Consider the following 13,066-nt stretch of genomic DNA (forward strand, 5'->3'; position numbering starts at 1 on the left):
TTTTCTGAAGACTTGACATTGAGGGTGTTCTCTAGATACCAACCTTCTACCATTTGTGTCGTGGTTCCTGTTACCCACAGATCGGATCCATTGACCACTTTGTTGTGAAATTGTCCTACATGAAGAAGACTGGGTGTTTAGTTTTCATTGAGGTTTTTCACCCCTATTGTCACAATCCAACAGGCGTTGGTCCAGCGGATGGAACAACACACTCAACGGGATGGAAAAGGGGAGAGGAAGGCCCTAACAACGGGAACGAGGGATGGGACACTTCCTGAGCTTCAACCTGAGTCTGTCCCTGCACTCCCCTAACGGCTTGATCGCGTCCTTTCCCCCCCACCGCCGTCACGTACCTTGTCCCTAACTGTCACCTCTCAATGCCCTGACTAGTTCACTGGCCGGCAAGGGTGCTAGCATCACCATTGCAGGGGATACTGACTAGCACGAGACAGATGAGGTAAATACACAAAACTTAGCTCCAGACTCCGCTGCTAAGCACACAGCAGAGGACACGGAAGCAGGACCCCAAACTCCACAGAAGAAGCAAATTCAGCGCAGACACTAGAAAGCTGCAACTGCAAGGCTGGTCTACGTAGAATAACTCACCAACAGTCAGCTGGTGCGTCAAGTGACTATTTAAAGGATGGTGTGCATGGTCACCACCAACATCAGCTGACCAGCAACACCGCCTCTGCCAGCAAGGAAACGGACATTAACCCTTGCTGGCCTGAAAGGAAAAAAGCTACATTTAAATAATCGTGGAACCAGAGCTGCCACGAATCCAAACCTGAATCGTGATACCTATATTACATACTTTATTATGGGTATAAATGGTGGAGGAGGTGGGGAGAAACGACACTCATACACGTTGCTGGGTGGTCATGTCTACCAATATTCTCACGTTGCAGAGCGGAATAGTCTTTCACGACATTGATTGAACTTGACATTGAGGGTGCTCTCTAGATACCAACCTTCTACCATTTGTGTCGAGGTTCCTGTTACCCTCAGATCAGATCCATTGTCCACTTCCTCATGAAATGGTCCTACAAGAAGAAGACTGAGTGTTTAGTTTGCATTGGGGGTTTGTCACCCTTATATTACATACTATTATGGGTAAAAGTGTTGAAGGCGGTGGGGAGAAATGACTTGTTCGCATACATCCTGCTTGGTGGTCATGTCTACAAATATTCTCACTTTGCAGGGATAAATAGTGTGGAGAAGGTGGAGAGAAATGACTCGTTCTCATACATCGCTGTCCTACAAGAAGAAGACTGGGATGATTGGTTGGTGGATCATGAGGTCATTGGTTTTTCTTGTTTGCCTAGGAACCAAGAAAAGAAGGTGTCGTACAGATGTCTAGCTAGCTCTACGTGATTTTCAGAAGGTTGACAATACGGTCAAACCGTCTGACTTTGATTGAGCAGCTTGTTTTCTTCGCATTCCTGAACTACTGATGTCTTCATCTTGCTATTTGCTCGACTAGAGAATGTCACCACTTTACTCAGTGCACGTATCCTAGGCTCCGATGTGGAAACCACCACTTTACACAGTGCACGTATTCTAGGCTCCGATGTGGAAACCACCACTTTACACAGTGCACGTATCCTAGGCTCCGATGTGGAAACCACCACTTTACTCAGTGCATGTATCCTAGGCTCCGATGTGGAAACCACCACTTTACACAGTGCACGTATCCTAGGCTCCGATGTGGAAACCACCACTTTACACAGTGCACGTATCCTAGGCTCCGATGTGGAAACCACCACTTTACCCAGTGCACGTATCCTAGGCTCCGATGTGGAAACCACCACTTTACCCAGTGCACGTATCCTAGGCTCCGATGTGGAAACCACCACTTTACCCAGTGCACGTATCCTAGGCTCCGATGTGGAAACCACCACTTTACCCAATGCACGTATCCTAGGCTCCAAATACTCGAAGAACATATCTCCATTCTAGAGGAATCCTTGACTCCAGCTCGCCACCATGGCTTTCCTGCTATCCTCACGCTACCCACCACTCTGCTTCATACATACTTACCAGCAACTATATTCTGGACGGCTCCTTTAGTGGTGGACATGTGTAACGAATTCTCAGAGCCCTGTCCAACCTCAGCATGTTGCAATAAGGCATTATGAAGGGGTAGATGAATAGGCTGAGTAAATTCTGACAAAAGAAAAAAAATTACATTATTAAGATGATCCCATCTTTCGTTTCTTTTCAGAATCTTGAGGAACGTACCAAACAGAACCCAATTAAATGAGTGGAACCTCCAAACAATATCTCATCTCAACCTCCTCGACCTGTAAAAGTGTCACGTGAGGAGCAAGGAGAGATACTAGGATTTTCCCAATGTCGGGAGAGGACACTACCTATGTCGATAGTGTATCCCCTGACGAAGGACAAGTTCAGAAACGCGCGTCGGGGTATGCTCCGCACGGCGTTCCCCATACACCCAGGTAATTTATTATTTGTCTGCCTATTTTTCTGCCCATATTAATTGGCTTAATCTTGCAGTCATGGCGGATATCTTACATGATGTTTCCCAACCACAGTCTCGGCTCCTTACTATAATTGTGATATATGACCTATTGTACTTGGACATGCCCAGCCAGTTTATTTTCTGTGAGCACTCAATATCATTTATTACAACCATTAGGACCATCTCATTCTAGTGACCAGCCTTATCCTGCTTTCTTCTTTTCATACTGCACTATGCACTTTATTTTGATTTCATTTTTGTGAGTTATTACAATTTTAAATCAATAATTGATCTATTTACAAGTATTTCTTGTTCTCACTCTGTTCCGTACTTCCTTTCTTTGGTTATACGCTTGTTCCCGAATGGTCTGCCATTCTCCTCTATACAGCATGTATATATCACTCACCGTATACTAGATTTACTATTATCATTTCTATATTACTAGTGATATATATCTATTGTTAAGTTCAGTAAGTGTTTTAGACCTTGAGATTGTTGATGTTTTCAACAATTTTGGTTCTCAAGTCCTCTGACAGTCCTCTTTCTGTTCTCCATGCTTAGTGTGGCACGCAAACACACAATGCAAAGATTGAGCCAACTTCTCCCCTTTTTATCTGGTGTCAGGTGTGGTTTTCATACTGCTCACACCTGTTACTTGCCACAGGTGAGTGTGAACGAGCATCACTTGCTTGAAACAAAGTTGTTTACCCACAATTTTGGAAAGGTGCCAACAATTTTGTCCACTCTTTGGGGTTTTGTGTGAAATTATGTCCAATTTGCCTTTTTTTCAGTTTCTGTGTGTTATTCCAATACACACAAAGGAAATAAACCTGTGTATAACAAAACTTGGGGAATTGAAATAATTTTCTGGTAGAAACACTTCACTTTCTGGAACAATTTCAAGGGTGCCAACACTTTCAGCCATGACTGTATGTGACACAAGAATCAATTAGAAATGACACATTCCCTTTCTAATTTAGGAAAATATTTTTACATTTTAATAAATACAAAAAGGAGAATAGGCCGATGCAAAAGTTTGGGCATCCTGCATAGTTAGTGCATTTGTTTGGAGGCCTAGGTACTATCAGGGTGCAGTGGACCCAATTAAATATGGCGCCAACACCGATGAAACAACCACTCTCAGCCTACCAATCCATACCACCACATGAACATATATATATATGACACATGAATCATACCACCATATAGTGCATATATAATATATATGTGACACATAAATCATTCCGTCATATAGTGCACATATAATATACTGTATATGTGACACATAAATCATTCCGTCATATAGTGCATATATAATATACTGTATATGTGACACATAAATCATACCACCATATAGTGCATATATAATATATATGTGACACATAAATCATACTGTCATATAGTGCACATATAATATACAGTATATGTGACACATGATTCATACCACCATATAGTGCATATATAATTTATATGTGACACATAAATCATTCCGTCATATAGTGCATATATAATATACTGTATATGTGACACATAAATCATTTCGTCATACAGTGCATATATAATATACTGTATATGTGACACATAAATCATACCGCCATATAGTGCATATATAATATATATGTGACACATAAATCATTCCGTCATATAGTGCATATATAATATACTGTATATGTGACACATAAATCATTTCGTCATATAGTGCATATATAATATATGCGACGCATAAATCATACCACCATATAGTGCATATATAACATATACTGTATGTGACACATAAATCATACCACCATATAGTGCATATATAATATATATGTGACACATGAATCATACCGTCAAAGAGTGCACATATAATATATATGTGACACATGAATCATACCGCCATATGATGCACAGATAATATATATGTGACACATGAATCATACCGTCATATAGTGCACATATAATATATGGGACACATGAATCATACCGCCCTATGATGCACAGATAATATATATGTGACAAATGAATCATACTGCCATATAGTGCACATATAATGTGACACATAAATCATACCGCCATATGATGCACAGATAATATACGTGAAACATGAATCATACCGCCATATGAACATATAATATATATGTGACACATGATTCATACCACCATATGATATATATATGTGACATAAATCAAACCGCCATATAGTGCACATATAATATATATGTGACACATGAATCTTACCGTCATATAGTGCATATATAATATATGTGACACATGAATCATACTGTCATATAGTGCACATATAATATACAGTATATGTGACACATGATTCATACCACCATATAGTGCATATATAATATATATGTGACACATAAATCATACTGTCATATAGTGCACATATAATATACAGTATATGTGACACATGATTCATACCACCATATAGTGCATATATAATATACTGTATATGTGACACATAAATCATACCACCATATAGTGCATATATAATATATATGTGACACATAAATCATACTGTCATATAGTGCACATATAATATACAGTATATGTGACACATGATTCATACCACCATATAGTGCATACAGTGGGGAAAAAAAGTATTTAGTCAGTCAGCAATAGTGCAAGTTCCACCACTTAAAAAGATGAGAGGCGTCTGTAATTTACATCATAGGTAGACCTCAACTATGGGAGACAAACTGAGAAAAAAAAATCCAGAAAATCACATTGTCTGTTTTTTTTTCATTTTATTTGCATATTATGGTGGAAAATAAGTATTTGGTCAGAAACAAGCAATCAAGATTTCTGGCTCTCACAGACCTGTAACTTCTTCTTTAAGAGTCTCCTCTTTCCTCCACTCATTACCTGTAGTAATGGCACCTGTTTAAACTTGTTATCAGTATAAAAAGACACCTGTGCACACCCTCAAACAGTCTGACTCCAAACTCCACTATGGTGAAGACCAAAGAGCTGTCAAAGGACACCAGAAACAAAATTGTAGCCCTGCACCAGGCTGGGAAGACTGAATCTGCAATAGCCAACCAGCTTGGAGTGAAGAAATCAACTGTGGGAGCAATAATTAGAAAATGGAAGACATACAAGACCACTGATAATCTCCCTCGATCTGGTGCTCCACGCAAAATCCCACCCCGTGGGGTCAGAATGATCACAAGAACGGTGAGCAAAAATCCCAGAACCACACGGGGGGACCTAGTGAATGAACTGCAGAGAGCTGGGACCAATGTAACAAGGCCTACCATAAGTAACACACTACGCCACCATGGACTCAGATACTGCAGTGCCAGACGTGTCCCACTGCTTAAGCCTGTACATGTCCGGGCCCATCTGAAGTTTGCTAGAGAGCATTTGGATGATCCAGAGGAGTTTTGGGAGAATGTCCTATGGTCTGATGACACCAAACTGGAACTGTTTGGTAGAAACACAACTTGTCGTGTTTGGAGGAAAAAGAATACTGAGTTGCATCCATCAAACACCATACCTACTGTAAAGCATGGTGGTGGAAACATCATGCTTTGGGGCTGTTTCTCTGCAAAGGGGCCAGGACGACTGATCCGGGTACATGAAAGAATGAATGGGGCAATGTATCGTGAGATTTTGAGTGCAAACCTCCTTCCATCAGCAAGGGCATTGAAGATGAAACGTGGCTGGGTCTTTCAACATGACAATGATCCAAAGCACACCGCCAGGGCAACGAAGGAGTGGCTTCGTAAGAAGCATTTCAAGGTCCTGGAGTGGCCTAGCCAGTCTCCAGATCTCAACCCTATAGAAAACCTTTGGAGGGAGTTGAAAGTCCGTGTTGCCAAGCGAAAAGCCAAAAACATCACTGCTCTAGAGGAGATCTGCATGGAGGAATGGGCCAACATACCAACAACAGTGTGTGGCAACCTTGTGAAGACTTACAGAAAACGTTTGACCTCTGTCATTGCCAACAAAGGATATATCACAAAGTATTGAGATGAAATTTTGTTTCTGACCAAATACTTATTTTCCACCATAATATGCAAATAAAATGAAAAAAAAACAGACAATGTGATTTTCTGGATTTTTTTTTCTCAGTTTGTCTCCCATAGTTGAGGTCTACCTATGATGTAAATTACAGACGCCTCTCATCTTTTTAAGTGGTGGAACTTGCACTATTGCTGACTGACTAAATACTTTTTTTCCCCACTGTATATAATTTATATGTGACACATAAATCATTCCGTCATATAGTGCATATATAATATACTGTATATGTGACACATAAATCATTTCGTCATACAGTGCATATATAATATACTGTATATGTGACACATAAATCATACCGCCATATAGTGCATATATAATATATATGTGACACATAAATCATTCCGTCATATAGTGCATATATAACATATACTGTATGTGACACATAAATCATACCACCATATAGTGCATATATAATATATACTGTATGTGACACATAAATCATACCACCATATAGTGCATATATAATATATATGTGACACATGAATCATACCGTCATATAGTGCACATATAATATATATGTGACACATGAATCATACCGCCATATGATGCACAGATAATATATATGTGACACATGAATCATACCGTCATATAGTGCACATATAATATATGGGACACATGAATCATACCGCCCTATGATGCACAGATAATATATATGTGACAAATGAATCATACTGCCATATAGTGCACATATAATGTGACACATAAATCATACCGCCATATGATGCACAGATAATATACGTGAAACATGAATCATACCGCCATATGAACATATAATATATATGTGACACATGATTCATACCACCATATGATATATATATGTGACATAAATCAAACCGCCATATAGTGCACATATAATATATATGTGACACATGAATCTTACCGTCATATAGTGCATATATAATATATGTGACACATGAATCATACTGTCATATAGTGCACATATAATATACAGTATATGTGACACATGATTCATACCACCATATGGTGCACAGATAATATATATTGGACACATGAATCATACCGCCATTTTGCGCACAGATAATGTATCAGACTTACCTGTATAGCATACAAATGCAGCCAGAATCAACAATGAGCCTCTCATATTTCCAAAACACTGGACATGTACATCTGGCATCTGCTTTATGTACCTATTAACTAAGGGGCGCGGAGACCTGGGGCACCGCACAATGTCACCTTCAAACAATGGTGATGAACGTGGAAGGAGACAGGAATGTTTTACACCATGTGGCCAATCGCTCAGCGAAATAATGGAGGAGTTTATAATAAATCGAAGTTATGAGATAGAAGGTACATAGATATGGAGGAGACACCTGTACAGTGTGGCTGCACTGAGGGTGGAGGAGACCACGACCTGAACAGGGTGACTGCACTGAGGGTGGAGGAGACCACGACCTGAATAGGGTGACTGCACTGAGGGTGGAGGAGAACACGTCCTGAACAGGGTGACTGCACTGAGGGTGGAGGAGACCACGACCTGAACAGGGTGACTGCACTGAGGGTGGAGGAGAACACGACCTCAACAGGGTGACTGCACTGAGGGTGGAGGAGAACACGTCCTCAACAGGGTGACTGCACTGAGGGTGGAGGAGACCACGACCTGAACAGAGTGACTGCACTGAGGGTGGAGGAGACCACGACCTCAACAGGGTGACTGCACTGAGGGTGGAGGAGACCACGACCTGAACAGGGTGACTGCACTGAGGGTGGAGGAGACCACGACCTCAACAGGGTGACTGCACTGAGGGTGGAGGAGAACACGTCCTCAACAGGGTGACTGCACTGAGGGTGGAGACCACGACCTGAACAGAGTGACTGCACTGAGGGTGGAGGAGACCACGACCTCAACAGGGTGACTGCACTGAGGGTGGAGACCACGACCTCAACAGAGTGACTGCACTGAGGGTGGAGGAGACCACGACCTCAACAGGGTGACTGCACTGAGGGTGGAGACCACGACCTGAACAGAGTGACTGCACTGAGGGTGGAGGAGAACACGTCCTGCACAGGGTGACTGCACTGAGGGTGGAGGAGACCACGACCTCAACAGGGTGACTGCACTGAGGGTGGAGGAGACCACGACCTCAACAGGGTGACTGCACTGAGGGTGGAGGAGAACACGTCCTCAACAGGGTGACTGCACTGAGGGTGGAGGAGACCACGACCTCAACAGGGTGACTGCACTGAGGGTGGAGGAGAACACGTCCTCAACAGGGTGACTGCACTGAGGGTGGAAGAGACCACGACCTGAACAGAGTGACTGCACTGAGGGTGGAGGAGACCACGACCTCAACAGGGTGACTGCACTGAGGGTGGAGGAGACCACGACCTGAACAGGGTGACTGCACTGAGGGTGGAGGAGACCACGACCTCAACAGGGTGACTGCACTGAGGGTGGAGGAGACCACGACCTGAATAGGGTGACTGCACTGAGGGTGGAGGAGACCACGACCTGAACAGGGTGACTGCACTGAGGGTGGAGGAGACCACGACCTCAACAGGGTGACTGCACTGAGGGTGGAGGAGAACACGTCCTCAACAGGGTGACTGCACTGAGGGTGGAAGAGACCACGACCTGAACAGAGTGACTGCACTGAGGGTGGAGGAGACCACGACCTCAACAGGGTGACTGCACTGAGGGTGGAGGAGACCACGACCTGAACAGGGTGACTGCACTGAGGGTGGAGGAGACCACGACCTCAACAGGGTGACTGCACTGAGGGTGGAGGAGAACACGTCCTCAACAGGGTGACTGCACTGAGGGTGGAGACCACGACCTGAACAGAGTGACTGCACTGAGGGTGGAGGAGACCACGACCTCAACAGGGTGACTGCACTGAGGGTGGAGACCACGACCTCAACAGAGTGACTGCACTGAGGGTGGAGGAGACCACGACCTCAACAGGGTGACTGCACTGAGGGTGGAGACCACGACCTGAACAGAGTGACTGCACTGAGGGTGGAGGAGAACACGTCCTGCACAGGGTGACTGCACTGAGGGTGGAGGAGACCACGACCTCAACAGGGTGACTGCACTGAGGGTGGAGGAGACCACGACCTCAACAGGGTGACTGCACTGAGGGTGGAGGAGAACACATCCTCAACAGGGTGACTGCACTGAGGGTGGAGGAGACCACGACCTCAACAGGGTGACTGCACTGAGGGTGGAGGAGACCACACCTGTACAGGGTGATTGCACTGAGGGTGGAGGAGAACACGTCCTGCACAGGGTGACTGCACTGAGGGTGGAGGAGAACACGTCCTGCACAGGGTGACTGCACTGAGGGTGGAGGAGACCACGACCTCAACAGGGTGACTGCACTGAGGGTGGAGGAGACCACGACCTCAACAGGGTGACTGCACTGAGGGTGGAGGAGAACACGTCCTCAACAGGGTGACTGCACTGAGGGTGGAGGAGACCACGACCTCAACAGGGTGACTGCACTGAGGGTGGAGGAGACCACACCTGTACAGGGTGATTGCACTGAGGGTGGAGGAGACCACGACCTGTACAGTATGGCTGCACTGAGGGTGGAGGAGACCACATCCCTATACAGTGTGGCTGCACTGAGGGTGGAGGAGACCACGTCCCTGTACAGTGTGGCTGCACTGAGGGTGGAGGAGACCACGACCTGAACAGAGTGACTGCACTGAGGGTGGAGGAGACCACGACCTGAACAGAGTGACTGCACTGAGGGTGGAGGAGACCACGACCTCAACAGGGTGACTGCACTGAGGGTGGAGGAGAACACGTCCTACACAGGGTGACTGCACTGAGGGTGGAGGAGACCACGTCCCTGTACAGTATGGCTGCACTGAGGGTGGAGGAGACCACGTCCCTATACAGTATGGCTGCACTGAGGGTGGAGGAGACCACGTCCCTATACAGTGTGGCTGCACTGAGGGTGGAGGAGACCACGACCTGAACAGAGTGACTGCACTGAGGGTGGAGGAGAACACGTCCTCAACAGGGTGACTGCACTGAGGGTGGAGGAGAACACGACTGTACAGGGTGACTGCACTGAGGGTGTAGGAGACCACGACCTGTACAGAGTGGCTTCACTGAGGGTGGATGAGACCACGTCCCGGTACAGTATGGCTGCACTGAGGGTGGAGGAGACCACATCCCTATACAGTGTGGCTGCACTGAGGGTGGAGAAGACCACATCCCTGTACCGTATGGCTGCACTGAGGGTGGAGGAGACCACGTCCCTGTACAGTATGGCTGCACTGAGGGTGGAGGAGACCACGTCCCTATACAGTGTGGCTGCACTGAGGGTGTAGGAGACCACATCCCTGTACAGTATGGCTGCACTGAGGGTGGAGGAGATCACGTCCCTGTACAGTATGGCTGCACTGAGGGTGGAGGAGACCACGTCCCTGTACAGTGTGGCTGCACTGAGGGTGGAGGAGACCACGTCCCTGTACAGTATGGCTGCACTGATGGTGGAGGAGACCACGTCCCTGTACAGTATGGCTGCTCTGAGGGTGGAGGACTCCACGTCCCTATACAGTGTGGCTGCACTGAGGGTGGAGGAGACCACATCCCTATACAGTGTGGCTTCACTGAGGGTGGAGAAGACCACTTCCCTGTACAGTGTGGCTGCACTGAGGGTGGAGGAGACCACGTCCCTGTACAGTGTAGCTGCACTGAGGGTGGAGGAGACCACGTCCCTGTACAGTGTGGCTGCACTGAGGGTGGAGGAGACCACGTCCCTATACAGTGTGGCTGCACTGAGGGTGGGGGAGACCACGACCTCAACAGGGTGACTGCACTGAGGGTGGAGGAGACCACGACCTGAACAGAGTGACTGCACTGAGGGTGGAGGAGACCACGACCTGAACAGAGTGACTGCATTGAGGGTGGAGGAGACCACAACCTCAACAGGGTGACTGCACTGAGGGTGGAGGAGAACACGTCCTGCACAGGGTGACTGCACTGAGGGTGGAGGAGACCACGACCTCAACAGGGTGACTGCACTGAGGGTGGAGGAGAACACGTCCTCAACAGGGTGACTGCACTGAGGGTGGAGGAGACCACGACCTCAACAGGGTGACTGCACTGAGGGTGGAGGAGACCACGACCTCAACAGGGTGACTGTACTGAGGGCGGAGGAGACCACACCTGTACAGGGTGATTGCACTGAGGGTGGAGGAGACCACGACCTGTACAGTATGGCTGCACTGAGGGTGGTGGAGACCACATGCCTATACAGTGTGGCTGCACTGAGGGTGGAGGAGACCACGACCTGAACAGAGTGACTGCACTGAGGGTGGAGGAGACCACGACCTGAACAGAGTGACTGCACTGAGGGTGGAGGAGACCACGACCTCAACAGGGTGACTGCACTGAGGGTGGAGGAGAACACGTCCTGCACAGGGTGACTGCACTGAGGGTGGAGGAGAACACGTCCTGCACAGAGTGACTGCACTGAGGGTGGAGGAGACCACGTCCCTGTACAGTATGGCTGCACTGAGGGTGGAGGAGACCACGTCCCTATACAGTATGGCTGCACTGAGGGTGGAGGAGACCACGTCCCTATACAGTGTGGCTGCACTGAGGGTGGAGGAGACCACGACCTGAACAGAGTGACTGCACTGAGGGTGGAGGAGAACACGTCCTCAACAGGGTGACTGCACTGAGGGTGGAGGAGAACACGACTGTACAGGGTGACTGCACTGAGGGTGTAGGAGACCACGACCTGTACAGAGTGGCTTCACTGAGGGTGGAGGAGACCACGTCCCTGTACAGTATGGCTGCACTGAGGGTGGAGGAGACCACGTCCCTATACAGTGTGGCTGCACTGAGGGTGGAGGAGACCACATCCCTGTACAGTATGGCTGCACTGAGGGTGGAGGAGACCACGTCCCTGTACAGTATGACTGCACTGAGGGTGGAGGAGACCACGTCCCTATACAGTGTGGCTGCACTGAGGGTGGAGGAGACCACATCCTTGTACAGTATGGCTGCACTGAGGGTGGAGGAGACCACGTCCCTGTACAGTATGGCTGCACTGAGGGTGGAGGAGACCACGTCCCTGTACAGTGTGGCTGCACTGAGGGTGGAGGAGACCACGTCCCTATACAGTGTGGCTGCACTGAGGGTGGAGGAGACCACATCCCTATACAGTGTGGCTTCACTGAGGGTGGAAGAGACCACTTCCCTGTACAGTGTGGCTGCACTGAGGGTGGATGAGACCACGTCCCTGTACAGTGTAGCTGCACTGAGGGTGGAGGAGACCACGTCCCTGTACAGTATGACTGCACTGAGGGTGGAGGAGACCACGTCCCTATACAGTGTGGCTGCACTGAGGGTGGAGGAGACCACATCCTTGTACAGTATGGCTGCACTGAGGGTGGAGGAGACCACGTCCCTGTACAGTATGGCTGCACTGAGGGTGGAGGAGACCACGTCCCTGTACAGTGTGGCTGCACTGAGGGTGGAGGAGACCACGTCCCTATACAGTGTGGCTGCACTGAGGGTGGAGGAGACCACATCCCTATACAGTGTGGCTTCACTGAGGGTGGAGGAGACCACTTCCCTGT

This window comes from Dendrobates tinctorius, unplaced genomic scaffold (genome assembly GCF_039654945.1).
Source record: "Dendrobates tinctorius isolate UK_male_01 unplaced genomic scaffold, ASM3965494v1 ptg000151l, whole genome shotgun sequence".
NCBI classification, from domain to species: domain Eukaryota; kingdom Metazoa; phylum Chordata; class Amphibia; order Anura; family Dendrobatidae; genus Dendrobates; species Dendrobates tinctorius.